A 6,071-nucleotide genomic window follows, 5' to 3' on the forward strand; every position below is an offset into this window, starting at 1 on the left:
CGAAGGTTCACCGTTGTCTAACAACATGATTTCCAGGACAGGGTTGCCATACCACTCTAGTGTGGAGCGTGTCCTTGTGGACCTACGAAGTTCATAGCAACTTGATCCAAAGTACCTTGAACATCATCATTAATTTCCTCTCCAGTTGGTGTAGGCACCACAGGAACATTTTCCTGAGCTGCACTACTTTCCAGTTCAAGAGGTAGTACTTCATCGAGTTCTACTTTCCTCCCACTTACTCCTTTCGAGAGAGACTCTTTTTCCAGAAAGGATCCGTTCTTGGCAACAAAGATCTTCTCCTCGAATCTTAAGTAGAAGGTATACCCAATGGTTTCCTTAGGGTATCCTATGAAGACGCATTTTTCCAACTTGGGTTCGAGTTTTTTAGGTTGAAGTTTCTTGACATAAGCATCGCATCCCCAAACTTTTAGAAACGACAGCTTAGGTTTCTTCCCAAACCATAATTCATACGGTGTCGTCTCAACGGATTTAGACGGAGCCCTATTTAAAGTGAATGTAGCTGTCTCTAGAGCGTATCCCCAAAATGATAGCGGTAAATCGGTAAGAGACATCATAGATCGCACCATATCCAATAGAGTGCGATTACGATGTTCCGACACACCGTTACGCTGAGGTGTTCCAGGCAGAGTGAGTTGTGAAACGATTCCACATTTCCTTAAGTGCGTACCAAATTCGTGACTAGAATATTCTCATCCACGATCTGATCGTAAGAACTTTATCTTTCGGTCACGTTGATTCTCTACCTCATTCTGAAATTCCTTGAACTTTTCAAAGGTCTCAGATTTGTGTTTCATCAAGTAGACATACCCATATCTACTCAAGTCATCAGTGAGAGTGAGAACATAACGATATCCTCCGCGAGCCTCAACGCTCATTGGACCACACACATCAGTATGTATGATTTCCAATAAGTTGGTTGCTCGCTCCATTGTTCCGGAGAACGGAGTCTTGGTCATTTTGCCCATGAGGCATGGTTCGCATGTGTCAAATGATTCATAATCGAGAGACTCTAAAAGTCCATCAGCATGGAGCTTCTTCATGCGCTTGACACCAATGTGACCAAGGCGGCAGTGCCACAAGTATGTGGGACTATCATTATCAACTTTACATCTTTTGGTATTCACACTATGAATATGTGTACCGCTACGTTCGAGATTCATTAAGAATAAACCATTGACCATCGGGGCATGACCATAAAACATATCTCTCATATAAATAGAACAACCATTATTCTCGGATTTAAATGAGTAGCCATCTCGTATTAAACGAGATCCAGATACAATGTTCATGCTCAAACTTGGCACTGAATAACAATTATTGAGGTTTAAAACTAATCCCGTGGGTAAATGTAGAGGTAGCGTGCTGACGGCGATCACATCAACCTTGGAACCATTCCCGACGCGCATCGTCACCTCGTCCTTCGCCAGTCTCTGCTTATTCCGCAGCTCCTGCTTTGAGTTACAAATATGAGCAACGGCACCGGTATCAAATACCCAGGAGATACTACGAGCACTGGTAAGGTACACATCAATTACATGTATATCAAATATACCTTTAGTGTTGCCGGCCTTCTTGTCCGCTAAGTATTTGGGGCAGTTCCGCTTCCAGTGACCCTTCCCTTTGCAATAAAAGCACTCAGTCTCAGGCTTGGGTCCATTCTTTGACTTGTTCCCGACAACTGGCTTACCGGGCGCGGCAACATCCTTGCCATCCTTCTTGAAGTTCTTCTTACCCTTGCCTTTCTTGAACTTGGTGGTTTTATTGACCATCAACACTTGATGTTCCTTTTTGATTTCTACCTCTGCTGACTTCAGCATTGAAAATACTTCAGGAATAGTTTTCACCATCCCCTGCATATTGTAGTTCATCACAAAGCTCTTGTAGCTCGGTGGGAGCGACTGAAGGATTCTGTCAATGACCGCCTCGTCCGGGAGGTTAATGTCCAGCTAGGACAGGCGGTTGTGCAACCCAGACATTTTGAGTATGTGCTCACTGACAGAACTATTTTCCTCCATCTTACAACTATAGAACTTGTCGGAGACTTCATATCTCTCAACCCGGGCGTGAGCTTGGAAAACCATTTTCAGCTCCTCGAACATCTCATATGCTCCGTGTTGCTCAAAACGCTTTTGGAGCCCCGGTTCTAAGCTGTAAAGCATGCCGCACTGAACAAGGGAGTAATCATCAGCACGTGACTGCCAAGCGTTCATAACGTCTTGGTTCTCTGGGATGGGTGCTTCACCTAGCGGTCCTTCTAGGACATATGCTTTTTTGGCAGCTATGAGGATGATCGTCAGGTTCAGGACCCAGTCCGTATAGTTGCTACCATCATCTTTTAGCTTGGTTTTCTCTAGGAACGCGTTGAAGTTCATGTTGACATGTGCATTGACCATTTGATCTACAAGACATTTTTGCAAAGATTGTACACTAAGTTCATGATAATTAAGTTTATCTAATCAAATTATTTAATGAACTCCCACTCAGATTAGACATCCCTCTAGTCATCTAAGTGTTACATGATCCGAGTCGACTAGGCCATGTCCGATCATCGCGTGAGACGGACTAGTCATCATCGGTGAACATCTCCATGTTGATTGTATCTTCCATACGACTCATGTTCGACCTTTCGGTCTCTGTGTTCCGAGGCCATGTCTGTACATGCTAGGCTCGTCAAGTTAACCTAAGTGTTTTGCATGTGTAAAACTGTCTTACACCCGTTGTATGTGAACGTAGGAATCTATCACACCCGATCATCACGTGGTGCTTCGAAACGACGAACTTTAGCAACGGCGCACAGTTAGGGGGAACACTTTCTTGAAATTATTATGAGGGATCATCTTATTTACTACTGTCGTTCTAAGTAAACAAGATGCATAAACATAATAAACATCACATGCAATTAAATAGTAGTGACATGATATGGCCAATATCATATAGCTCCTTTGATCTCCATCTTTGGGGCTCCATGATCATCTTCGTCACCGGCATGACACCATGATCTCCATCATCGTGTCTCCATGAAGTTGCTCGCCAACTATTACTTCTACTACTATGGCTAACGGTTTAGCAACAAAGTAAAGTAATTACATGGTGTTAAATCATTGACACGCAGGTCATACAATAATTAAGACAACTCCTATGGCTCCTGCCGGTTGTCATACTCATCGACATGCAAGTCGTGATTCCTATTGCAAGAACATGATCTCATACATCACAATATATCATTCATCATTCATCACAACTTTTGGCCATATCACATCACAAAGAAATTGCTGCAAAAACAAGTTAGACGTCCTCTAATTGTTGTTGCATCTTTTACGTGGCTGCAATAGGGTTCTAGCAAGAACGTTTTCTTACCTACGAATAACCACAACGTGATTTGTCAACTTCTATTTACCCTTCATAAGGACCCTTTTCATCGAATCTGCTCCAACTAAAGTGGGAGAGACATACACCCGCTAGCCACCTTATGCAACTAGTGCATGTCAGTCGGTGGAACCTGTCTCACGTAAGCATACGTGTAAGGTCGGTCCGGGCTGCTTCATCCCACAATACCGCTGAAGCAAAATAAGACTAGTAGTGGCAAGAAAGTTGACAACATCTACGCCCACAACAGATTTGTGTTCTAGTCGTGCAATAGAGAACTTCACCTAGACCTAGCTCATGATGCCACTGTTGGGGAACGTTGCATAAAATAAAAAATTTCCTACGTTCACCAAGATCAATCTATGAGTTCATCTAGCAACGAGAGAGGGGAGTGCATCTACATACCCTTGTAGATCGTGAGCGAAAGCGTTCAAGAGAACGGGGTTGAGGGAGTCGTACTCGTCGTGATCCAAATCACCGGAGATCCTAGCGCCGAACGGACGCCACCTCCGCGTTCAACACACGTACGGTCAGTGTGACGTCTCCTCCTTATTGATCCAGCAAGGGGGAAGGAGAGGTTGATGAAGATCCAGCAGCACGACGGCGTGGTGGTGGATGCAGCAGGGTTCCGGCAGGGCTTTGCCAAGCGTTTGCGGGAGGAGGAGGTGTAGCAAGGGGGGAGGGAGGCGCCAGGTGTCCGGGTGCGGCTGCCCTCCCACCCCCCTCTTTATATAGGGACCCCAGGGGGCGCTGGCCCTAGGAGATGGGATCTCCTAGGGGGCCGGCGGCGGCCAAGGGGGAAAACTTGCCCCCCAAGGCAAGTGGAGGCGCCCCTCCCCTAGGGTTCCCAACCCTAGGCGCAGAGGGGGCCCAGGGGGGCGCACCAGCCTACCAGGGGCTGGTTCCCCTCCCACTTCAGCCCATGGGGCCCTCCGGGATGGGTGGCCCCACCCAGTGGACCCCCGGGACCCTTCCGGTGGTCCCTGTGCAATACCGGTGACACCCAAAACTTTCCCGATGGCCGAAACTCGACTTCCCATATATAATTCTTTACCTCCGGACCATTCCGGAACTCCTCGTGATGTTCGGGATCTCATCCGGGACTCCGAACAACTTTTGGTTTGCTGCATACTCATATCTCTACAACCCTAGCGTCACCGAACCTTAAATGTGTAGACCCTACGGGTTCGGGAGACACGTAGACATGACCGAGACGGCTCTCCGGTCAATAACCAACAGCTGGATCTGGATACCCATGTTGGCTCCCACATGCTCCTCGATGATCTCATCGGATGAACCATGATGTCGAGGATTCAAGCAACCCCGTATACAATTCCCTTTGTCAATCGGTATGTTACTTGCCCGAGATTCGATCGGCGGTATCCCAATACCTCGTTCAATCTCGTTACCGGCAAGTCACTTTACTCGTACCGTAATGCATGATCCCGTGACCAGACACTTGGTCACTTTGAGCTCATTATGATGATGCATTACCGAGTGGGCCCAGAGATACCTCTCCGTCATACGGAGTGACAAATTCCAGTCTCGATCCGTGTCAACCCAACAGACACTTTCGGAGATGCCCACAGTATACCTTTATAGTCACCCAGTTACGTTGTGACGTTTGATACACCCAAAGCACTCCTACGGTATCCGGGAGTTACACGATCTCATGGTCTAAGGAAAAGATACTTGACATTGGAAAAGCTCTAGCAAACAAACTACACGATCTTGTGCTCTGCTTAGGATTGGGTCTTGTCCATCACATCATTCTCCTAATGATGTGAACCCGTTATCAATGACATCTAATGTCCATAGTTAGGAAACCATGACTATCTGTTGATCAACGAGCTAGTCAACTAGAGGCTCATTAGGGACATATTGTGGTCTATGTATTCACACGTGTATTACGATTTCCGGATAATACAATTATAGCATGAATAAAAGACAATTATCATGAACACGGAAATATAATAATAATCCTTTTATTATTGCCTCTAGGGCATATTTCCAACACTTCCAACTGAATCGGAAGAAATTTGTCTTTTTCACGAGAGGTGGATAAAAGCTTTTGACACCCAACCATTTGGTAAATTATGCATTAAATATGGCCTAGTATTTTAGAAAACTGATTTGATACAATTTTGCAACAATTATTCGGTAGGTTCTTCACAAAAAAACTTATTTTAGGCACTCGAAAAATGGAAAATGAATTTCTCATGCAAAGAAAATGAAAAATTCCTTAGTCAACATTGTTTGTCATTCAAGATACAAACTTGTGCACAATGTGAGACCATTTTTTTGATTTTTTTTCATGTGTAAAAGTAGAAGAAAAACAAAAGAAAAAACACAATTATATGTGCTCTATTCTTATTGGTTGGTTTAGTTGTCACACGGATCGATGATATGGCCGCCCATCCATTCGTCCAACTCTCTACCTCTCCATCCAGCCATCCATCCGCAGCCCAAACCGTAACCCGCACCCGTCCACCTCTCCTTCCTCAGCTCCTCGCCGCCGCCACCTTCCCTAGATCCCCCTCTCCCCTCTGCCCGACCTCCCTCTCTCTGCGATCCCAGCCCCGCTGCCGGCCTCCCCCATCCCCACCGCCGACGACCTCCTCATCGCCCCCACTGCCGGCCATCCTCCCTTCCACCACCCCTCCTGTCTGAGTCGCCCCCTCGCG

The sequence above is a fragment of the Triticum dicoccoides genome, chromosome 2B (genome assembly GCF_002162155.2).
Source record: "Triticum dicoccoides isolate Atlit2015 ecotype Zavitan chromosome 2B, WEW_v2.0, whole genome shotgun sequence".
NCBI lineage: Eukaryota > Viridiplantae > Streptophyta > Magnoliopsida > Poales > Poaceae > Triticum > Triticum dicoccoides.